This window comes from Podarcis tiliguerta (assembly GCF_965153285.1).
Source record: "Podarcis tiliguerta genome assembly, chromosome: 7".
NCBI lineage: Eukaryota > Metazoa > Chordata > Lepidosauria > Squamata > Lacertidae > Podarcis > Podarcis tiliguerta.
The window spans coordinates 48,955,021-48,980,909 of record NC_139540.1 but is presented as its reverse complement, the minus strand read 5'-3'; the positions used below and the strand labels follow the sequence as shown (position 1 = coordinate 48,980,909).

At 40.6% G+C, this 25,889-nt stretch overlaps 1 protein-coding gene across 1 annotated transcript in view; it reads right to left on the bottom strand.

The window, feature by feature from the left end:
- The window catches only part of LDLRAD4 (low density lipoprotein receptor class A domain containing 4), a 268,311-nt gene that overhangs the window by 211,174 nt on the left and 31,248 nt on the right, over nt 1–25,889 (bottom strand). Inside the window, exon 2 of the mRNA XM_083450231.1 lies at nt 12,215–12,305. The gene's annotated coding sequence lies outside the window, so the exon portion shown is untranslated. The remainder of the gene's footprint in view (nt 1–12,214; nt 12,306–25,889) is intronic.

The window sequence follows — 25,889 nt, the reverse complement described above, 5'->3', positions numbered from 1 at the left end:
CTGACTGTGCCATATGTCACTGAGATCTACCTCTTGGCCACCCAGAGCAGAAGTTTTAACACTATTGCACCTATTTTATGGAATTCCTTCCTTTTGGACACGTGGCAAGCATCTATGGTGCTATGCTTTAGACACTTGTTAAAAACTTTCTTACTCATGCAGGCTTTCCCTTTAGTGTGACCCACCCATGTTGACCACACTACTGAAGGCACTTTACTGCTTTTGTGTTGTTGTTGTTGTTGTTGTTGTTGTTGTTTGTCTTTTACTTTGTATATACAGTGGTACCTCGGGTTACATACGCTTCAGGTTACAGACTCTGCTAACCCAGAAATAGTGCTTCAGGTTAAGAACTTTGCTTCAGGATGAGAACAGAAATCATAGTCCGGCGGCGCAGCAGCAGCAGGAGGCCCCATTAGCTAAAGTGGTGCTTCAGGTTAAGAACAGTTTCAGGTTAAGTATGGACCTCCGGAACGAATTAAGTACTTAACCTGAGGTACCACTGTACTTTCAAGTCTCAAAATAAACACCCTTTTGTAGCTGAGCATGGCATTCAGGACACATTCTAGAGTTTCAGCAATCTGACATGGGAATGACTTTAAAATTCTCAGATCTATGTTGCAGAATAATTGAAGTCAATAAAACAAAAAGCTAGATGAACATTTGGCTCTCATGTGTTCTTGCTGTTTATTCTACCAATCTGTTCTAAAACTTTTTCCATTGACATTTCAGGTTGTGACAAAAATGGCACACTGCTGGTTGTCTTTCCAAAAGCTTTTCTACTGACAACGGAAATTAAACTTCCATCACTTAAGGTCTTTCCAGAAAAAAATCTGTCATCGTTAGCATTCCTTTTACAGTTCAGTGGGGCAATGGCCCTAACTTTGGTCAGCTTCCATTTTCCTCTGCATTTCAAATGTCTGTTAACTCTCTGGTTTAACAATTGCTTGACCCTCTTCAAGGAAAGTGTCTGAATTAAAAGGTACAGTCCTACTTAAATTCAAGTGGTCACCTCCAGAGGTGTTTTTAATGATCCACTTCATTTTAAGAGTCTCCATGCTCTCATATGTTATTCACCCCAATCTGCCAGTATTTGCACTCAAGTTCCAACCTCTATTTCCTTGCCTGATAAACAACTAAGTGAAGTTTCATGCGTTACAATTGCTGTGAGAAACACTTTAGCTGTGAGGTCCTGCAAGATTCCATCTTATCCCTCGTGCTCTTTAACATCTGTGTAAAATTGCTGAGAAGATCATCTGAGGGTTCAGAGGAAGGTGTCATTAGTATGCTAAGGACACTCAACTTAACTTCTCTCCATCACTGGAAGCAGGTGAGGCTACGCAGGTGATAAATTTGTATGTGCATTCTGTAATGGTCTTGATGAGTCCCAATAATTTGAAAATGAATCTCAACAAGAGAGAAAAACTATGGTTCTTTGGTTTTGGAAATTGGCATCTATTGTGCTTGGTAGATAAAGTTACCCTCATAGGCACTATTTAATAGATGCCCATGACATTTACATCTACTGCAACTACACAGGTGGAGGCCCAGGGCAACTATACCACTTAACACTGCCATTTCTAAGTAGTGTACAGTGATGTCACAAAAGAAACACAAAAGATAAAATTAACCATAAAATTAAAAAATGACTGAAAAATGCCAGCTTTTAAAAAAGGGTTTTCACTTTTCACCAGGGAATGATTCTGCCTATGGGCAATAACACCTTTACCAGAGCGCATCTCAGCTCTTTAAAAATCTCTAACGTGCACCCAGTACAGATGGTTCTAGAATCTCCTGGAGGCATGAGGAGGAAGAGGAGGAAATGGAGGGACATCAACTCATATTCCAAAAGTATTCCTTCATCAGTATCATTGGAGTCGGGAGGAATGAAAAGTAAACATTTATGGCAGAGATGGTTTTATGTGGCTGAAATATTAAGTAGTTCTTAAAAATACACCACTGATTTAAGACTGTAGATTAAGTGAAGACCATTCACTTAAAACACATTTTCAGCATAACCCACCTGCCCCCCAAAAAAGAATTCTGGAAGTTTACTGTAGTTTACTTTTGAGAGCTACTATTTCCAGCACCCTTGACAAATTAGAGTTTCCAGGATTCTTTGGGAGGGGGGATGTGCTTTAAAGTATGGTGTGTGCACAGCCCAAGGTGGAGGACCACCTCTCCAAAGTATGCCAAAGAACAATGACCAGGACTACAGCAGGGCAACTGTGCCTGTTCCATCTCTGCGATAATACTGAATCAGACATGTCAATGTTGCTGTCTCGATATTGTACCACAGTGTGAAAGCAACACAGAACATTAGCAGATGCTACATATTGTTGAAAAGAGTAATTCATGCATCTGGTAAGGGGGGGGGGGAACGGGTGAATCAAAATGTTGTAGAAATTACCACTTTTGAGGACAAGGCAGACTATTGTGTTGGTATCTGAATTGCTTCTCAGTAATCTGTTCTCATCATGTATTAACAATATATACATGAACAGCTTGCTTGTAAGATTCATCCTCCTACACTCTTAAGACCACTCATTAAAGTTTATAATCTATGGAGAAAAGTATGAAGTCTTAAAAAGAAGTGAGGCACTCGTAGTTACTAACAGAAATTCTCTCTCTCCCAAATGATTGAGAAATGGGAATTAGTGAAACCACATTATAGCTGAAGAGAAAGGCAGAAAGGCAGCATAGAAAATTTAAATAAACATGATTTGTTTGCATATACTAAGGCATCCACTTAAGGATCAATACTTTGCCAGTAGGAAGGCAACTTGACTTACTAATTGGTTATACCTATTGTTCCAACTTCCAGAACCTTTTTTGTCCTGCATCATAATCCTGAACACATTAAGTTGGAAGCAAGCAGTGGTGATTACAATTTGGAACTATGTGGTTGAAATCAGCCAATTTGCATGGGTGGAGAGCTTCAGGAATTGAAACACGGCTTTGGTCTGCTTCGATCCAGCTGGGGGAAATTTGAATGTGGAAGCAGGCTTCCAGTGTATATCCTTAGCTGAATTGGGTATTGTACATGTAAAGAGGCACTGCACACAGGTTTCCCTAATCCAGCAGCCAGGGTTGCATATGCAAAAGCTCTTCTTAAAATGCCTAAAATCAGCATGTAGGAGGGCAAGTGAGTTCAGTCTCTGCCTCTTCCCTGCTAAAAAGCTAATTTTCACTCATTTAGATGCCCAATAATTTTATTATTTATTTATTTATTTTGAATTGGTACGGTATATCCTGCCTATGCACTACTCAGAGTGGCTATCAAGAATTCAAAGCAACCATAAAATACAATGGTATATATAAAGTGCAGCAGTGAGTCTATAAGAAAAGCACTGGATAAAAACCTGCCTAGCTGATAAAACATCTGCCTAAACTAAAAGGTTTTTGTTATACAGTAAAACACCATTGGGGAATCAAAGAGTTCTGTAAATTGGGTGAAGCCACAAAGGAGGTCTTTTCCCTAGCTCTTATCAGCCAAGCCTGCACCATCAAGAAGACAAAGAGACAAGCTTCTGTCAAATCTTTTGGAGCAGGAAGGCTGGTAGGAAGAAGGCAGCCCCTGAGGTTTCCTGGACCGATGCTATTTATAAAGGTCATCCTCGGTGCTTTGAACTGGGCCTGGAGACAAACAGGTAATCTCTGAATGCCCCAATTAAATCGGGACATCCTATTTTGGGGGGCTGTGTTCTCCAGAGCACGGTGCCCAAAATGTGTGTTTTTGGGCACCATGGCCTGAAAGATGTTTTGGGGCACAATCTCTCATGGGTCACATCACATGACTTGTGCAGGAGTGTGTCCCAAAAGATGTGTGTCTACGTTTTCTGGGCAACATGTTGGAGGATATGCAAAGCAGCCTGCGTCTTGGACACTGGGGTAAGTAAGTTGTTCATAATCTTAAATAATATTTCTAAGAAACAAACGTGCATCTGAAGTATAAACTAAACTGGGTTTTTTACTTGAGCCATCCAGTGTTGAAAACTGTAAAAGGTATCTTATAAGTTACCACATGGCAGTCTAAATTCTGCAGGTTGTGCCTCCGGCACAGTGCCTGTCAGCTTATCTGCCCTAGGTCATCAATGTCCCTGAAAAACATTGTTTCTGGCTTGACAAACTGTGCAGTTCAAGGCCTCAAGCCATTGTATATGCAAGTTGAAAAGAACACAGAGAAAATGTGTGCCTCTTGCATCAGGGGTTGTGATAAAGTTCTCCATTAAGTTCTTAATTAGTGGCAACTGAGCACATGTTGCAGTGCAAAAGACACCATCACAGTGCACAGTATTCATAGTTGCAGCAAAAAGTTTAAACTGGGACCACAACGAAGGCATTTTAAAATTACGTTATAAAAGGTCTTTTTTTAAAATCATACATATTGGTTTTGAATTTGTTATTTCTGGTAACAATGCACAGTGAGGAATAGAAAGAAGCTTGGTTAGTTGTTTTGCACACTCCTTGAGAGGTATATTTTAAAAGCAGCCACTCATGTTTTTCTGTTTAAAAATATATAGTTATTTCGTATAGCACTTTTTGATACGTATTTCCAGGACAATTGACATAAAAATTAAATTGAAATAAAATTGGGCATCCAGAGGTTTAGTCTATATTTGTGCATATACTACTGTACCTCTGAAATTTCTGAAAATTGTGATAATCCTTTTGCCTTCTTTTTATTCATATTGTTCTCTCTCTCTCTCTCTCTCTCTCTCTCTCTCACACACACACACACACACACAGTCGAACAGCACTGAAGTGTAAAATGTGCTTTCGCCAAGGTCAGTTTCTTGTGATTACTTGCCTGTGGCAACTGATGCCAGTCGCAACAGACTGAGTCTCAGCAGTCCCCAAAGTCACATTGGTGCTTATACAGAGGACATCTAGTAGGTTATAGCCACTGTTGTCAGAAGTATCTGCAGTGCTGCGAAATTTCAGCACGCATATTTAACTCTTTGTAACTTAAAAAACAATTTAAAATCAATCCACCCAAGATAAGAGTTTCCGATTTGTTTACGGAGGAAGTATGTTTTATGCATTTACTTTCAATACCCAGTTTTGTTTTGTTTTTGTTTTTTAAAGTTATCTGTGTGGTTTGCAAGTAAAATATTAAAACCACCTAATACAAAAATACATGAAATGAAAAGGTAAAACTTGCATACAAAGCTAAAGCGCAGGTAATGTGTTCATGTAAATAAATATACTGAATATAACTAAATATCTGCCTATAATTGGTTTGAATGTATTTTTAAAAACACAGGCATTAAGTAATTCCACAGTAAATTAAGTATCTGGAAATAATTCTGACAAACTCTATTTCTCTGCTCCATGAGGTAAATTGTTGCAAAGGAAGCTGCAATAAAAATGAACGGACTACCAAACTAATTTTACTGTTTTAAATGTTACCCATATCAAACCCAGATAAATTAATCAAGCCTCCTCCTCACATTAAAAAAACACCTCCACATTAAGGCCAAATGAAGGTAGAAGCTATTAGATTACTAGATTCGCAATATTTGTCATATTTGGGTCGACAATGAGCAGGAAACTCTTGCTGGGTGAAAGAGAAAACTTGAATCATGGCAGCATTCTGCATTCCCTAGAAACCTTTTCAGCCAGAGGACCACATTGCCCCACTGTAACCTCAAGAGACTACAATGTACAGTGAGTATGGTCAAAATATGGGTGTTGCCAAAGTTGCCGCGGACAATCTCTCTCTCTCCCTCCCTTTCTTTCACAACACACAAAGAGGTTTGCACGATCGTGTAGATCGTGTATATAGCAGGCACATTCAACTGCAGGCAGCTTCCCTTGCCTTTTACCTTTCTTGATGGCAGAGATGAGGGAAGGCCTTGGGAACTGCTGCCTCAGGGCCCTTTGAAGTAGCAGCTTCCAGCAAAGTCAATTTTTCTTGCCTGGCTTATTGCTTCAAGGTGGTCCATGGGGTTTCTTCTGTGGTTACCAACAGAAGCTCTGCTTCCATAGAATTTATCACTGGTACTCAGGTTAACATCAGAAACCTCCAATGATAACCAAGTGCTGCTGATCATTGCTTAGTGATCTGGAAGCAGCAGCTCCATTGGAACTGTATGTAAAGCCCCATAGAATGCCTTGAAACAAGGCAAGGTGAGGAAGATCTTATTCACCTGCTGCTCTAATGCACTGTATACACAAAGTGGACCGATACATTTAAAATAAAAAAGGACACCACTGTCACCAAATTGTTGAAATCTTCCAGGGCCATTTGAAATTGCTTGGTGGCCACCCCTTTCCTAGAATCCAGTTAATAGAAAGCAGGAAAGAGATGTGGATCAAAATCAGAAGGGAATAGGTATAGAGGAGTCTTGGTCTAATATAGCAAGATACTTTTAATGTTCTTCCAACAATAAAAAGGTAAAAAGGTAAAGGACCCCTGGACAGTTAAGTCCAGTCAAAGGTGACTATGGGGTTGAAGCACTCATCTCGCTTTCAGGCCAAGGAAGCCGGCGTTTGTCCACAGACAGCTTTCCGGGTCATGTGGCCAGTATGACTAAACCGCCACTGGCGTATGGAGGACCGTGACAAGTGCCAGAGCGCACAGAAATGCCATTTATCTTCCCACCATACCTATTTATCTACTTGCACTAGCATACTTTTGAAATGCAAGGTTGGCAGAAGCTGGGACAGAGCAACAGGAGCTCACCCCGTCACGGGGATTTGAACCACCGACCTTCCAATCAGCAAGCCCAAGAGGCTCAGTGGTTTAGACCACAGCACCACCCGCAATACTACATATTCAGGATCAGGAGTGCCAGCTTGGCCCCACAACTGTGGGTGCCCAGGGCTATGGGTGCCATGCAGCGTTCATGGCCATGGCACCAAAATTTGTGGGTGCCCAGCCCCTTCATGGGGGATTTTGTGGGTGCTCAAGCACCCACGGTTCCAAGGGAGTTTGCACCTATGTTCAGGATAACTTACACTGTGACTTAACTGAGAACAGTCCAGATATTCCTATTCTCTGCTTCCTTTTCTTAATCAGTTATTGATTCATAGGAAGAGCTGTCATCCCATGTCTGCCAAGTCTACTCAAGAGCCTTTGATGAGAGGGACTTTGTCAAATGCTTTTTGAAAGCCTTAATTCAAACAGAATTTATTTTGATTTGTGGAGACTCGCTATTGTCCTTTGCCTTGTATAGTTTGCAGACTATAAAGTTTGCTTTGCTTATACACACTTCCAAATTGTGGCATAGGAAATGCTAGCAAAATGTCCTGGTTGTTGTCTAGATTTACTATATTTTATTAAATGAAATCATTAGTTGCAAATGAGTAAGCCTGCAAAGTTACTAACTGCTGTTCAGCATAATTACAAAAAAAAGTTTGAGATTCATCTTATTAAGCAACAAAGCCCCAGACAGTTCAGTACTGAATTCCTGTTAAATTGTTTTGGAAGTACCCAATGTAACTGCATTGTGGTACACACATTGCAGGAGCAAAATTAAAGTGACATCCATACTGGTCATTAATTTATCCCCTGACTATAGGTAGATTAAGCTTTTGTGACAGGTCTCCCTGTTTTATAGGATATTGGTCGACTTTTTCATCCCTACCAGCAATTATTTATGAATCATACTCTGACATGCCCCCCTCATTGCAGCACTTACAGCATATCATGACTCATCAGCAATTTTCCCCTGGCATGATTTGAGGGGCGGGAAGAAAATGCCAACCTGCCATTAAACTACACCAGATAGTCTTTCAGGCATGACTTCTAATTATTATTTTCCCCTTCTTCTTTGATGACTTGAGGAATGGCTTACTCATCCACATTAAGGCAACTTTTCATTCTTCATTAAAACATTATGAAAATTGAGATTTCAGTTGAATGCTATCAGAAGTGGAGAAGTTAGCTGCTTGTCTGAAGTGTGCACTGCATGTGTGTAACACTCGAGAACTTCATTTACTGATCTGTTGAGTCGCATGATGAACTTTCAGCTTCTTGAAGCGAAAAATGACACCTCTCCAAGAAAAACCAAAAGCAGATTTTAAAAGGGCATGTTGTTGAGATCTCTGCGCAAGCACAATAAGAGGTAGCAAAAGGTAAAACAGGACTGAACTGTGCTTTAGAAAAGGGTGTCTTCCTAACTTGCACTTTTTTATTTTCTGATGAGGACAATAATTTCTTGCAGATACACATGCTGGCACAAACACAGGCCTGGTATGGATGTAATACAAAGCTATGGTTTAGTTTGGTAATACATACATAAGTCTCATGCTTGTGTGCTACCACCTTGCACTGCTTTGACTGTTTAAAGTGGTACGATGCTGCTTTAAAATGTAGAGTGCAGATGGGGGTCACAGTTTAGTGCTACATCTGTAGTATGCCACAAAGTCACTTATCCTATGGGGAATACATTTCCATTATTCAGCACAATCAGCATACTATTATGCCACTTGCTTGCTATGTGAAATGGAAACAGCTACCAGATACTAAAACTCAGCAGGGGTAAGAATGGAAAAGTATCCTACTGTAGCAGAGGAGCCAACTGGACTTGGACCCCAACTTTATAAACATAATTAGCACAATGATCACTGTCGACATATATAAATGTAATGAGGTTTTTTTAAAAAAACACCACACCACTATTCTTTTATAGTCAAAAAGTACTTGCCTACTAAGGCATACTGAATATGAAAAAAAAAAAAATGACAGATACGGAATGGATATAAACTACCCACATTTAACTTTGCAGGTTGTGCTTGAAACTCGTTTCATCTCCTGTACGAAGTATGTACAATGGCCCATACAGGGATCTTGGCATTATTAGCGCCACGCTCTAACCAACTGTGCTAACCAGCCCCTTAGTCTCCTGTAGAAGTGGCATTTTTAAGGGTGTATGTTGCACTGCCTTGACCTTTAACTTCCACAGCACATGTTAGCTATTGACAAATTATCAGACTATATATTTGTATCCAAATTGGATGCGGCATGAATTTTACTCAGAGGGATGAGGAAAATATACATGAGATAACGTTTTATTTATGTGGCTAACCAAATAATTTACTAGACAGCCATTCCCAAATATTTAACTAAAGAGACCTACAGATTTCTGATGATGTTTAGAAAGCCATGTATCTTTTCCCCCTCTTCTTTCATTAGTCCCTTGTGTTGCTTTGATTGACTCCCAATAATCCTATTATTTGCCACATGGGAAACATTTTTCTAATATAAAAATGAAAGGAAGGTAGCATTTGCTATGGTGTGGTTACTTTCGCATTCAACGGCATGCTGCTATCTTGGGTAGCAATCATTTTTAAATAAAACTAAAACAAACGCTGTATCTCGTTCTTTCTCCTGCTCAAATCCCTCATTTCCACTCTGTTGAGATCATCCGACTATGCTCATAGTGATCTAATCTGTTACATAACCAAAACACACAGAGGCAAAGTCTGCAGTCCACTCAGCGCTGGAAGCTATTGGGACTTCAAAGGGAGGATCTGTATGCAAGACAGCTGCAGAACCAAGCTTTTAATAATGAAAGGATATGCTAAGAAAAATAACAGTAAGATGCTGGTTCTTAGGAAGAACTGCCCAAAAGCTTAAAGTGTTATTTTTTAACAAAATTAAGGACGTTCAGAGACAGAAGAGATGATGTATTTTCAAGAAATATGTTGGAAACATCCCTAGAATTTATTCTCCCCAACCCATCCTTTGAAATGAGTAGAATATTGTCTGCTTTATTGAAAATGGGGTTTGCCTCAAAACATTTGATTTGGTTTTTCTGTTTTAAGTTGGAGACCGTGGGTTGTATTCAGCTAAGTGCTTCTCAGAGTAAACCCAGTGAAATTAATGAATCTATGTTAGTCATGTTTATTAGCTTTAATGGGTCTACTCTGAGTAGGACTAACACTGAATACCACCCAGGATCCTTGGGAAACTGCTATTATTAAGATGGATATATATTGGATTATAAGACTGTTTTGGAGGGAACACATTATCTTGACCCATTTCAGTCAATTCAGGCCTGGGGTTGGGACAGAATCAGCCTCGGTATGAAGAGGGGTTGCAGTGTGAGTGGCAATCACTGCCCCTGCATGAATAGCAGAGCAACCTGGGATCCAAGCCAATGGCAGCATGTGCTTGCCAGGAAAGGTCTGTGGGCTGCACTGGAATCTTCTCTCCCCCAAATTAGGACTGGGATCAGGATAAGGAAATTATTTTCAGTCCTGTAGTGCCAGTGCAACTCTGCAGTTCAGGGATCCTAGTTCAAGAATGTGACATGGGGCTTGATTTACTTTTCCTGGATGACCTCTTTAGTGGTTCTGTGGTTCTCAGAATTCTTGTGCGTACCAAATTTGGTGCTTCTTCTGTGTTCCCTATACCATACTGGCTCTGCCATTGATTAAAAGAGCACTGGAGGCTTATGGTGCCTTCCTCATATCTACTTTACTTGTAAAAGCAGAGCAAAAGAAGGAAAAGACACTTCTGCAAGCAGACAACACAACCTGCATCAGATTCTACAGTGCAACTTCTGCAGTTCCACAAACTTGCACCCTAATTTCCAGCTAAACCTGAAGTAGAAAACTCTCAGCTCTCTCATTGTCTCCAAATCTGAGCGGTAAAACACCTTTTAACTGTTTTTCTCTAATTTCTAGCAAAGCTTGAGGGTGTTGCACTATGTTACCTTCCCCAAGCTCTGACTGCATCACATTCCGAGAGAGAGAGAGAGAGAGAGAGAGAGAGAGAGAGAGAGAGAGAGAGACTCATGGGTACCAGGGGAGCATTTTCCATTGTTAGCTCCCTTTGATAAAACATCAACTGATCATTCTGGACTATTAGCCAGGAATCAACCTGCAAAAGAGATGGTCAGCCAGCAACCCTCACACAATATGGGAGCAGTGGAGAACCCAGGCTGCTCAGCCATTAAGGCCAAATCACACTCACCTGCCTTATTATGACATCAGATAGTGGTCAGGTAGTTCTGTGCTTAGCAATCTGCAAGCACAAACAATCAGCTGAAGATCAGCCAATTGTCACTGCTTTGTGGGATGTGCCTTCACCCACACGGTTTCATTTCAGAAAGTGTGAGTAAAGACAGGTCACCTGATGTGAGGCAAGCGGACCCTCCCATTGGTCAGATTTCATGCAGAGTGGTTGGGAAAGATCTGGCCAGCTACCCAGAACAAGTTACCCTCCCCTGCTATGTAGTATAGATAAAAATAACATGAGACAGGCAATACCCCCAACAATACCTCCTGCTTTATGACAGCAGTGGAGAACCTTTGGCCATTCAGATGTTGTTGAACTACAATGCCCATCTGCCCTAGCAAGCATAGAGAATTGCCAGGGGTGATGGGAGCTGCAGTTCAGCAACATCTGGAAAGCCAAAGGTTTCCCACACCTGCTTTATAGAGAAGAGTATATGAACTTGTATTGAAAGGACAAATAGTTCACATGCCTATGGCCACCTTTTGGACTTTATTTAGCATATAAAAGTGTACGGTTTGACTTGTGTTCCCATTGTCCTTGGCTGATATTGGGGGTGAGAAGGAATCATTGGTGATACATATGTTTGACGTAGACTTCGCTGTTTCAGCAGAAATGTCTGAGAAAACACAATTGTGTCAGTTTTTCTAGGAGCCATGAAACTTTCTCTCTCTTTTGTAGGCAGAGAAGACATTTCTGCAAACAGCTGGCTCCTCTCCTAAGTGCTGCACCTCTTAGCTATTCGTATCCAGAGGAATGCAGGCAAGGAAATATATGCCTTTTTTGAAACACAATCTCTAAGAGGAGGCTGTGTCTAGCCTGTCTACAAAATGAAAACCTTTTCTATTGCCTACAAAATGAAAGAGGCAGCATGTGCATATTGATTGGTCACTTTAATTTTTAATTTCAGTTTTCATTGTAAGAAAGACTATCTTTATTATCATTCTAATAGCCACATTTTAAAATCTTTGCAAACCCTTTCAAACTATTGATCTTGAGGTGTTTTGGGAGAATTGACATCTGTCTGGTGTCCACCAATCTTCCCCTACAGCTGTTTTGGGCTATTGCATCCATCAGCCCCAGTCAGCATAGTAGTCCAAAACATTTGGATGGCACCAAGTTGGGTAAGAGTGTTGGAGAAGATGGGGAAAACAATCAAGAATGACAGGGCTACTCAAAACAAAACTTAAGAGTCTCTGTATCAGGTGGGAGGTTGACTGTGGATACACCACACACAGCTCTACTTACCAAGGCAGACATTGGAGAATCACAGTATCCCTTTGAAACCAGTTCAAGTGGATATGAGCACTCTGGAACCAAGCATGTGATGGCAAATATTCTGAGAAGGAAACACAGAGAAGAAATCTCAGCCGTGAATATTTCCAAACTCTTGACCAACTATTGCAGTGATCAGAAGAGTAATTATTATGCATTTTCAAGACAACTCAGAAACTGGACATCCTTTAGAAGGACTTTCTACACAGGAGGACTCTGTTCTATAAAATATCGCTCCAATAACACTATTGGTGAGGTTTTTAAGGATGGAATTTAGCATCGTGCTAATACAATCGTACAATCAGCTTTTCTGCTTCCCAGATGGAACAATGTGCCTCACCTCCATGTGCTGTTCTGGGACTTCTCCCAACCCCCAAGAGACGATTTGGAGGAGGGCATGAGAGGCAGAGAGGAAGGAAAGCACTGTTGCACTAGCAGGAGTCATTGTGCTGGCTCCTGCCAGTGTAACAATTTAGTTGAGTTGGAACCTAAATATGAGGTTTTATGACTTTAAAATTTACATTAAAAAAACCCAACATATTAGTATTTTTTAAAAAACAAACTGGATTTTTAATGGATTACCACTGTTTAGTTTGTTGGTCTCTATTGTTAGCCAGCAAAATATTGTATTTCACCATTTTCTTTGTATGTATTATGCAAATAAATGCAATATAAATGTGGTTGTGGGGGGGGGGGTGTTTATAAACCTGATGGTTTGTGACAGAGAAAATGAGACCTGAATACTTCACTTTTAAAATGTAATCAGAATCCTGAAGAGAAGCAGGTACCTCTCCTAAGCAAAGTTTCAACCAAGTGAACAATTCAAATCATCAGTGGCTTTTCAAATATGCCATTTTAATTTTAGCTGAAAGAACAAGTGCTGACATTGCTCAATGTTCTTTAGTCTATGATGTTGCTCAAAACAACCAGAACTCGTATGTTCACAAATCCTTGTGTACAACCATATCAGTTCAACTCTACTGCAGTCTCAGTCCTAGGCAATTTGTAAGTGAACTCATCACATCTTTGCTTCAGATTCCATTAGGGTTGTGTGTCTGTCTCTCTTTACACTCAGGCCTTGCCAGTATGTAGGATTAAACGACTTTCCAAGGTTGAATAAGCCACCATCTGTCTGTTTTGCATGGTGCTGTTTGCCATCCGGGAGGCTTGTCCCTCAGAGCGTGTTCCTACCATATGTCACCCTCAAGTGATCAGCCATGCCAAGACATTTGAGGGGGGGGAATGACTAAGTCTAGCTGGAAAACCCTCTCTAGAATTCCAGAGGAGGTTCTCCGAGGCTGTGTTTGTCAAACTGTTCAATCCTTCCTAACCTCCTGCGATAGCCATCTGCCAGGAACTTTAGAGATATGTTGTCCAAAAGCAGAAACCCATTCTGTTTGGGTGATGTAACAATACGCCATTTGCTAGCAACAGCTCATGCAACTTTAGCTGTTTTAAAAGGCAAAATCCAGCAAACTGAACAGAGTTTAGAATGCCCTATTCATCCTCCTATCCAACCAACCACATTAATATGAAGTATAAAACCTGTTATGCCTTGACAAATCAACAAAGAAAAACTAATGAAACTCCCATTTATTGGGGAAAAAAGTATTGTGAAACAATTCCAAACAAATAATCAGTGAGTGGTAACCAATGATCTCTGTCCACCAACAGAAGGAATCAACCAGCATAATGGGGGAAGCACACAATTTTTAGGAAATCCACTACCCTGCAGCCCCTCACGCACGCACACACACACACACACCATAAATATTCTCTGGAGAATTGGTGCCTTCTCTTACAATAATCAAACAAAGGATACAAAAACTGATCTCCAAAGTTTAAAGATAGACTTTCCCTGGGAAGAAGTTTCCCAGCTAGACTGAATGATTTAGGGATAATCTGTCAACAACAACAAAAATATGACTCATCATACTACTCAACACACAGAAAGATGGTCGTGAATAATTGCTCTTAGTTTTAACTCCCTCATTTATGTTGTACATAAGTTGCTGCTTGAACATGTAGCATGAAGTTTCTACACCTCAATGATAAGCAGTCATATTTCTAAATCAGAACAGTCTTCTTAAGATTTATCCTAGTGATAACGAAATCAGTACCAAAAAGGGCGTTCAATGGTAACTTCCCTGGCTAACACTTTAGATTTCCTCCCCCTCTCCAAATCTATAATAATAATAATAATAATAATAATGTCACATTAGATGGGGAACTCTGTATTCCCAAAGTGTTTTACAGTAAGGCAATTTTGCTCAATCTGGAGCAAATATAATCACCAATATAATAGTCAACTGGTGCTCCCTACCTTTATAGGTCAGTTTTGCTAGATTTTGCATTTCACCATTTATCAAAGCATCTATCTTACAGTATGGCATTTATAAGAATATCGAGAGACATAATACTAAAGTGTCTGGGCTCAAAATGAAATGGATGAATACTGACAGTATATTTTTAGAATAGTGAGTCCAATTTAGAAGTATTCTTGCGGCACTTGGATCCTTCTCCAGGCTCAAGGTTCTTATTGGCACTTTGTGTTACCGAATCCTTTTTGCTTACAAGCTGCTGTAGTTGCTTCTAAAGCTATGGTGCCTTTTTCCAGCAAGCACTGGAAGACTGGGTCTGTGAAGGCTAGGCTTTCTCTTTTTTCCATTTACAGAGCAGCATGTGAAGGGTGCAGTCTCTCACTACCCAGATTCCCCTGAAGCACAGCAGGAACACACCCCATGTGCTTTCTCCTTTGGTGTGCCTTGTCAACATGAAATCACCTTCCAAGGCCGAGCCAATATTGTTTAGACAGCTTTGTTGTTGATGGCCGTCTTGTGGTCCCTGTTGAAAAGGCAATACCTCATCTGTTGAGTCTTCCTTTGCCTTCCACCATATTTCCCAGATGATCCTTTTTTAAATCTGCCTATATATACTCCTTCAGGATTGTTCTTGTGGAATAATTTCCATGGAGCAGTTCCATCCTATGCGATGTTTACCGTAAATCTTCCTTGCAGCCAGCGGATTTCTGTACAAACTTGCCTGGGGGTAGCCTTGTCCTATTTTCCTCTTAGATGGCTTTGGCATTTACAAAGCTTGAGAGATCATGCTTCTGAATTTTCCAGTCTGAAGAGCTCAAGCCAAAACAGCAGGGAAGACAGCAAACCTGCTCTTTGTTTGGCTTAAGGCAGCTGGTTCTGCTTTTCCTTTGACCTGGAGCGATGGCATCATTCCTGAGATTTGATGTGAAAGTAGTAGAGGCAAAAGAGAAGGCACACTTTTCAGCAGAGGAGTGTAATCTTGGTTGCTTTGAAAGTACAGCATCAAACCTCAAAAATGCTGGTCTTTCTGCTTGCCCTCATCTCTGGTACAAATTCATATTCAGTTTAAAGTTTTAAAGACTGTGTTGGGGTTTTTATTTAAAAAATATGACATATGGGTATCCTATTAGTTGGTGATATGGGTTACTGGTATTTTTTTCTAATTTTTCGTAACAGCAAGGTTTTCATTACAGTTTTAGAGAATAGTTAATGACCTTGCTGCTGCAAAAAAATTATGTTGCAGTACAGTTGTATGAACTTTCTATGCATTTGATTCCATGTTGAAATGCCCATCTTGACACCCTGCTAAGTCAACTTGCCTGTCTACATCTCTGCTGAGTAATATGATGGCCACCAGACAACAACACGGCTAACCGGTAAGCCTACCTGAAAACTGGTGCTTCTCCACAAAGCCCACTTCAAATTCACAATGCTGTTACAAAAAGCAAGGCAGGTAAGTCAAAAGCAGTGAAATAAAAATGTAAGTATTTCCACTAGAAATACTTACTGGGGAATGCAGCCAGGGAGGTCAACAGGAGACCAAGCCGGGTGCCTGGGAGAGTTGCCAGTTTCTCCCGATAAAGGCTTGATTTCCGACATCCTGGGCTAATAACCAGGTCTTCTGCTGGGATCTAAAAGGGTAGGCACCAGCTGTACCACAGTCACAACTGGTCATGCTGGCTGGCACAAAGGTCCAACAATGTCAGGAGTGCCATGGTTTCCCCATCCCTGTTTTAAGCCAAACTATATCTGAGGAGGCTCTGTTCAGCGGAGCACCCCTAACATCTATTGCATCCATGCAATTAGTTGTTCCAGTTTCCTTGCCAGCTCCAATTTCACACTCCACACTGAAACCTGTTTCTTTCACCATTACATCTAGACACTGGGCCTTGGATTGCAAGGCGGAGGGAGGTATGCTTAGAATCCAGATGGTCCATAACTATGCCTCTATTCCCAAATGCATGAGGCTATCTTGATGATTCAGTCATCTGAGAAAAAGTACTCTCTACTGGTAGGAAGCTGCCTTATACAGGGTCAGACTCTTAATCCACCTACATCAGTATTGTCTACACTGAGTGGTCAAGGTTCTCCAGTTCTAGACAGGAGTCTTTCCAACCACTAGCTGGAGATGGGAGGGGATGAACCGGCGACCTTCTGGATACAAATCATGTGTTTTTTCCACTGTGGTCTCGAGTCAGACTGCTCCCAAGTCAACCTGCATGTGTAGTGAAGTACTAATGTGTCAAAGAAACAATTCAGGGCCCAATACTGTCTTCTGCAATTCTGGAGTATAATGTTGGCCAATGCTAGACTACAGAGCACAATTTTGCTTGCTACTGTTTTAGCTGTGGAAGCTATCCAATTGCATGCTTTTTATCAGCCTGAATAACTAAGGTGAAGACTGGCCTGTAAGGCAAGAATATATTCTTATTAATATATTCCTGGAGGTCAAGACGAGTAGTATCAGTAGAAGATTATAGCAGAGGCTAGAAGATCTTTGATATTATGGGAAAGTAGAATTGCATATCTGTTGAAAATGATAATTTATGGACTAATACTCATATAGCAAAGGTGGAGAAACAATGAAAGCTGCACAGGAAAGAGAAAATTTAGAGGTCAGGCAGAATTCCACTTCAAGACAGACTGGAGATGTGAGACAGCACAGCTAGGAAAGACCAGGGAAAGGTTACATGCACAGTGAGAAACAGAAGGGAACCGCAGAGAAGATGGATCGGTAAAAAGCAGTAGACCTTTCATGTTACAGCACTGAATCCACACAAGTACATCATCACTAATGAAGATGAGCCAAGAGACCACCATGGGGCTATTTTAAAATTCTTGGCAAGCCCCTACAGAGGAGGGTCATCTAAAGAGCTTGGCTCCAGCTTCTTTCATTGTTGTGTAAAGAGAACCGCAAGTCTGAATTGCAATTGATGGAGTGGCATGAAATAGGCTGTCAAAACAATACCTGTTTTGTTGGTAAAAAGAAATATTTTAACACACTTTTTTGCAGTCAGTGAGGAACGAATGCTGCAGTGACGAGCATGTGCAATAGTGCACCTACGACATCAAACCAGACACAAGCCAAAACAAGAACTGAGACATCTTTCTCCCCATGTAGCTCCAATCTGTAATGGCAAGCAGCTAAACAACATGCTCTCCAGCCAGATGGCTTAAATAAAAAGAACACTTTTTGTTAATTAGGAAATAAATGAATCTGCTGTTAATACAACATGTTACCAATGCAGGAGACCAGTTTAGATTTGGGGGCACTTGGTCTTTCCAAGCAAGAGCACCGGCAACAGCTTCCACAGGGCAGTAGCTGGCTTTTGTAAAACGACATCAACCTCTGCCAGTACCCACTGAAGCACTATTTTCTAACAGAAAAACAAAATAAAAGCACAGTGAATATTGTGTAGTTGCATGGAATGGAAGTCACCCATGTGGACTCATTTAGCCTGGCAAATATGCACATCACATTCTGTTTTAAGTATTTTATTTTCATGTGATCTTTATGTCTGCAACAAGATCTATGGACTACAATCCAAATCCAGTCCAAATCCTCAGGCTAATTCTCTCCCACTTCCTTTGCACATGGCCTTTCCCTTTTTTTTCCCTCCAAGGAGAGGAACACACGAGTAGCCACTTAGCCTTCTAAATATAATTTAGGATAACATGGCAACCACACAGTCAGAAACCAAGGATTCTTAATAGCCAACTTCCATATAGTTGGAAGTTCATCTAGCCCAACTCTTTGCAGATGCAGGAAGTTGGACCTGTTTCCTATGCATTAGAATAGCTGTGTGTAATAATACTGTGTTTTAAAAGGCAATACTGTTGTGTTTATAAATAACAGGAAGAGGTTAAATGGGCCCATAACTGTATGAAGCTATAGAGACATCAAAACTAGGCCTGTTACCTTATACAGTACAGTAGACTAGAGGATTCAAAAGGTGAAGCTTTGGAGGCCATTTAAGAATGTTCTATTTGCCCCCATTAGTTTAGATAGGCCAATGAGCAGGCAGCTCTAGAGGTATATAAGGGAAAACACAGCCCTTTCCAGGGGTGGTATGGTCTAGTGCTAGGAAGGAGGTGAAGAGGTGATTATTAACTTATACCACTTAAGGCAGAGGCACAAGTTATGAGAAGACTTCAGAGGTGGTTATCCAGTTTCTGGTCAGTGTGACAGTATTATGCAGTTGGCCTTAAGAAGGAAGAAGACATCAGAAGAGGACACCATGACTCCTTCTTGCTGTGTCCTGGTCCACAGGTCCCTAATCAAAAGGAAGACTTCAAGGGAAGCTGAAGCAAGATTTCCAGAGAAAAAAGCATCCATCACAAGAACTGATGGTAAGTAACAGCTAAGAAACTCCTTTCAACCATGTTTACTTCCAGTGAGTCCTTGCCCAGAGCTGGTACTTAACCAGATTGAGAGCAGGGGTGAAGTTAGGGAAATTATGAGTTTTAAGTAGGGAAATGAACTTATTTGAGGATGTAACAGTTTCCTTAAAGAGACAGTACACAATTCAAGGAACTACTGAAACGCTGATAATGTCTAATGATATAAATTATAAGTAGGCTTTATCGATATCTATCTCTATATCTCTAAATCCATATATATGTTCATTCCATGTCTAAAGCCCACTACTGTTATATTAATTGTGCACAAAGGAGAAGAATTTATTAACAAGTTTTAAAGCCGGCAGTGTAATTTAAAGAACAAAACATTCAAGTTTATTTATTATACTGTCTGAGGAAGGATTGGTAGCCAGATCTGCCATAGTTTGGGGTGGGAAATACAACCAACAACTGGTGGGAAATAAAACCATGGTGGCCCTGTGCTGGGATAAGAACAGTGTTGCTCCATGTTTTTAGGTAGAGCATCATTTTTCCCACAGGCTGCAACTGACTTTGCAATTAAGGACAGTGCTGGACAGAAAGTACACTATGTGACAAAGGACACGGTTAGTGAAGTGTCAGCAGGTATAACCAACTAATTTTTCTGCTGAAGTGGAACAGGAAGGTCACTTGGGGACTCTAGCCAATCAGAACTCATATTCAGGTGCCCCCCTCCCCAAGGAAAGGTGCAGATATTTCCCTGGAAAAGTACATTTAGACTTAATTCAGCTACTGGTAGAAGCCGCTTGCTGGAGGAAGCCTCACTGTTACTTTCCCAGAGTTAATGAATAGCTAAATAAGGAAGTGCACTTGCATTTGATATGGTAAAAGTTCCAGGGAATTATCATTTTTTGCAATTAGTGGGGTCCATATATGAAGGTTGTTGCTATGGTCGGAAGTTTGGCTTAAACCAGGCATAGGCAAACTCTGGCCTTCCAGATGTTTGGGACTACAATTCCCACCATCCCTAGCTAACAGGACCAGTTGTCAGGGTTGATGGGAACTGTAGTCCCAATCATCTGGAGGGCCGGAGTTTACCTATGCCTGGCTTAAACCATTCCAGCTCCAAACTGAGCTTAAACCATTGTTGTTTTCTCCAGTTTCCTTGGCGATAGTGCCGTGTTCATTGCCTGAAGCAAAGCCAAAAGAGAACATATTTCTGGGGCACATGCTGAGTTCCAATTAAACCAAGCTTTTTGTTAAAGACGACAACTGGCTGACCACAACTTCATACAGCTATTAATTCCCATTCTGACTAGCTGCCACTGCAAGGAATAGCTCCATCAGCAACCGTCAGACCAAACATTAGCAGTGTGAGCATCCAAATCTGAAACTCTCACGCAGGCCTGTCTAATGCTCACTGGATGGCCTTGGGCAAATCACAAGTCTAAACAATGTTAGGAGTGTTATGACATTAATTAAATAAGATTTGTAAAACACTTCGTACCCTGCAAATACTATAGATATGCCAACTTGTCATCTCATTTCATGAGGGGGAAAGCTATCTTTCTTCTATCCCAAAGAGCTTTAATTTTAAAACATAAAAATTCCATCTTCCCCTGGATAATTCCAGATCTGGGTTTATTGCAACACAGTTATGGAAACCAAGAATGAAGGGAAACTCTAAACAGGTATGCTTGACTGAGTGCTTCCACACTCCATCCTGAACACTCATTTTTATTTAATTGGCATGTATGAATTTGAAACTATTACATTTATTCATTAGACTACTAAGGATGTCCAGCTTATTAGCAATTCAAGACATGAAAATGTAGTTTTCAGATTTTTTCTTCTTTCACACACTTATATAAATGTTACAGGCATAAGAGTTTGGGGGCCAATGCTTCAAGAATTATTAATCCATCATTCACAGGTAGCTCATGCACAGCAGTAGTCTGAGAATTATCCCACTGATAATCATCATTTATAAAAAAAATCATTTTTCTCATGATTTTGGGTAGGGGGGGTGCCTGGAGTAAAATGAATTTTTAAAAGGTCAATTAGGGATGTGGTTTGGCATGCATCATTTTTTGGTCTCCCAGCTAAAAACAGACAGCCTTTGTGCCTTGCAAAATAATAAATATGGATCCCCATCCCACCCCTCAAAATTATTTTACTCTGTGGGTGACTCTTTCCTTTTGAAGGTATTTGGATGCAAAAACATGTGTGTAGAGAACAGTCAGAATAAATGTTCTGTACCCAAAAAGTGGGGCAGCAGTTGGGTACATAAACTGGAAAAAAAACTGTTCAGTAAGAAAAAAATCACAGAAATGTTTCATGTTATTTTAAAACTTTCATTCATGAAATAATATTCTCTTGCTACATCTAAATAGCAAAAACTATAGCATTGTTTTGGAAAAATAAATCTATAAACAGCACAAAAAGAAGTTACTTTTTGGAAACTTTTTTTCCAAGAGAGAAAAGGAAAAATACACAAAATGTAAACAAACAAACTATTGCAATTATGCTCCATACTGCTAGTTACAGTTATTCATTATACAAGTCTTTCTCATTTAAGAGTCTTTCATGGCTCCAATGGAAAAATTACATTAATGTCAACCCAGCATTTTTATAAAGGAATTTTCTCCATATCTTGATTGCAAATTATTTTAGACTATAGTGCAATGAATTCCACCTTGTAAAGTGGGGGTGGGGAGAGAATGGGCAAAGTTCCCAGAATAATTTATTCTGCAGTCTAATTTTTTAACCCAATGTTGTACATTTTGTCAACATACTCATGATCTTTAGAAAAGTATTATTTGGGTGTGTAGCACAAAAGAATGTGACATCAAAACAATAAATACAGAGTGACTGTCACTGTGGTTAGTAGTTACTACAAATATGCCCCAGAAGTGTGCATTTTATTATGGAATAAAACATCATCTGCTGACTGTGGCTACAGGCACACAACAAATTATTCACGGCTACCGTTGGTCTATTCTTTCGCTTTCTTCTGCCGGAGGTCAGTCTACAAAGATCCACATATCAGAGCTAACAGTATAGCTACAGATCCAGTGTTGCCAAATTTTGCCATTTACAGGGCCACTTATGGGAGACAGAAAAAAAAACCATTAGCAAGGCGTCTTAGACAGATGGCTCCCTCTAGAGGTCATTGCATTCTTCTAGGGGGAAAACAAGCCTTTATTTTATGTGGCAGACAAAGCATTCAAACTATGCATGCAAGTGATTTTCATTCTATGGTTCAGGACAGAAATCATGGCTATGACATATCAGGAGCAAGTTGGGCACAGTTATTTTATTCACATTCCCAGCAACACAGCAAGAAAATTCTTACGCTGACATAGCTAACGGGCAGGAAACTAATACAAAAGGGAAAATTCTGCAAAATGTCACTGCCCCATTAAAACAGCTCTTTATTTGATGCTTTGCAGCATTTTCCTCCTTCTGGTTGCTTTCATTATATTAAGAAGCAGAGTGTTCTGTAAACAGATTTGCTTGGCAAATTTCCGTTTTGCGGAACCAATTTCAATCAGGGGAAGAAGAAAAAATACAAGGAAAAGACCAAATCCCTTGTCCCATTCCAACATTCATTCTGCACAATAAATTTCTTATTCAAAACAAAGGGTAACACGCTGGCAGCAAAGAAGTTCAGTCATTGGGAACAAAGTCCAAGTGTTAAAAATAAAAATTAAGGCCACCCCAAGAAAGGCCCACTGATTAAGGTGGAGAAACTGTTGTCAAACTTTGGCTGCCGGTTCAATGCTCCTAATAGCAGGAGCTCACAGTTATTTTTTAAAATTAATTTGCTTTTAGTAACCTTTTCGCTTAAGTCCTCGTGAAAATACTTCCAAGCCACAAACTTGGCTCCTGAATTGCTTAATAAGTAAAAACTGCTCAGATGCTGGACACAGCCTCCAAGTATCCTGTAGTAATTTTGGATGATGCCAGAAGCAGAGAGAAATGTCTGCCTGGAGTAGGGGTGGGGAACCAGTGGCCCTCCATACATTGCTGGACTCCAATTTCCACTGGTGAGGGATGATGGGAGCTGTGAGTCGCAATCACAGTGATCATAGAATTGTAGAGTTGAAAGGAACCACGAGGGTCATCTAGACCAACCCCCTGCAACGCAGGAAACTTTTGCCCATCATGGGGCTCAAACCCACGACCCTGAGATTAAGAGTCTCATGCGCTGCCAACTGAGCTATCCCAGGGGCCCAGAAACATCTGGGAGGGCAACATGTTCTCCACCCGTACTCCGGTTAGAGACCCCTAACAACTGAAGTGGCATGAGGAAAGAAAGTCCTTATAAGATCTTACTGAAGCTGTGGAGCAATGCCTTTGCAGGGCATTGTATATTAAGTTACACATCATACCCTTCAACATTTTGGGAGGGCAAAGCAGGACACACACACCCTCACCATCCCAGCCGCCCACCCGATCGCCTTGTCCCACCCCCTGCCCGATCTCCATGCTCTTTCCATGAGCTTACTTTCAGAACAAATGCTATATATTTTTCAACATGCAATATACCTATGCATAATATATGTGGACAGATTTTTAAATATTATGGTAATTTCCTTTATGCGTGTGTTAATATATCATGATCCATGCAGATTAACAGAAATAAAAATTCAAATAGACTAGTACATTAGAAAACCTGACTGCACGGAGGATGCTTCATCTTTCAAAAAACGAAACACTTATTTGCTTGTGTTAAAAAACAACCCAGTAATGAAAAGAACAGCTAATCTTTTAGAAAGAGAGAGAGAAATTATATTTGAATTGTTAATATTCTAATTAACACCTAAGATTAGTTCAGCTGTTTTATTCTCTGTCTCTACCAGGCAATTTCCTCCCATCTTTTCCAACAGCCTTTCATCCACCAAAATTTGAGAGAGAAAATAATTGTACTAATTCGTTTAGCTAAAAACCCACAAAATAACAGAAGGGCTTGACCTACCAAGTCAAGGTATAAAGGTGCTTAGAATTCCTTACTGACAACTAGCTATATCATGCTCCTTGAAACATCCCATAATTCCTAGCAATTCCTAGCTGTTTTGATAATGGAAGATTGAAAGGATGAAAGAGACCACCTGAATGAGAGAAATGGAAAAGGGCATACGTAACATGTTAAACACTAAGATACAGCAGGCAGTAGCTTGATAACTTGGTTCAAAATGAACATTAGTTTGTATGTCATAGCAGAACAGGAGAAATTCACCAAGAAATGAGCCATACTAAACAACTTGCCAAGGCTTTATGGTTAATGAGAAAACACTTCTATGCATGGAAGTTTCAGCTAGCTAGAATATGTAGAGCACCAAAGCACACAGAGAGCTCTGTCTCGAAGCATAAGGACGATGGAAGAAATCTACTGGCCTTGCATGCATGCTGTCATACTGAATTACAGACAAGATGACAAGCTAAAGACCCGGCCCGCGGTCTCATCACTCAGTCATCTATCCAATCCCATCAATTGAGCAAGACAGCAACACATGTCCCCTCTAGCTTAAATGACAGCAAAACCGTGGGTTGTAATCATAGGTCATCTTAAAAGGACACTTGTCATTAAAGATAGCTTAGTTTGGAAACATTATATTCATCAAGAATATAACTCCCCTCTGCTCAATTTTAGCTAAATTCAGTAATCCGAAGACATTAAGCATTAGAGGTCAAAAGGCAGCAGTGAGAATGCAGAATTGGTTAAGGACAGCCTCTCATATTCCATATTCATAAAAGTAGGAGCTTTCAAACAAGTGGTCTGCAAACATACGGTCTGAGGATGCAGACTCATGCAAGGACATGCCATGCAATAGAGTTAAGCAACTTGAGTTCCTACCCAGTGGGCAGCTGCATAGAGCAGTGTTTCCCAAACTTTTGCTCCCATGGACCACTTGGAAATTGCTGGGTTTTCTGCCTGTTATAGCAATTGAAATGCACTATGCTAGATGCTGTATGTGTGACTTTTAATTGTATTTTTACTGCTTCTTTTATTTCTTATATTGTATAATTCTAACATGCTGTGGACCAGCTGAACGAAGCTAGAGGGCCACAGTTTGGCATAGAGTGTGCAGGAAACAGTTATACAGTTCTCTTGGAAGTCACAAGGTACTCAGTATGGAACAGGTTCACCACCCATCACAAATCCTGTTTCCTTATCAGAATCCTGCCAGAGGGCAATCTGTCTCACAGATGCACTGTGCACCAAAGATGACTTCAGGGGATAGCAAAGATTTTCTCACCTCCACTCAATTTTCCTGCTACCTCATTTGCTCTTCCAGATTTCAGTCACAGTTTATTAAAGTCCAAGAAAATATAGATTAAATCCTTGCTTTCTATGAGCTGTGCTTGGCAGAAGTGGGTGGAGTCAGTAGACGCCATAGATAAAGGGAAGGGAAGAAAAGAATGGAGGGACGTATCCAATGGCCGCTGCACAACGCAATTTTCATTCATGCAATGGGAATTCCTCTCCTTGTCGTCCCTCATGCTCCACCCCCAAATCTGCTCCAAAGGGTCCCCCAACCCTCTGAAGCAAACGTTGAGGATACACAATGGGAGGGTCACAGGCATCAGGAGAAGAAAGGGAAGTTCTGTTGCACACCTGGAAGTTTGCTGGGCAAACAGAAGTGCAGCAGTTGCTGCAACCCCAAGTGTTTGAAACCGAGCAAGAAGCTGAGGTGGTTTCATGAGTGAGACAGAAGCACCGAAAGAGGAGGGGAAGTGCCTGAAATGAGCAAAACAAAAAGGGGAACAGGCTTCAGTGCTCACAGATGCAAAACTTTACTGACGCTCAACACATCTTGGAGTAAAACAAAAACCTTCCTGTTCCCGACCTTGAAAAACTTGAAAGTTCTTAAGTTCAAAAGCACCCTACTTGAAAGCTGACCAACTCAGAAACCAATTTGAAAAAGTAAAGCAAAACATTCTGTTCACTCCCTGCCCATCTGTGCTGAACCTCTGCATTTGCA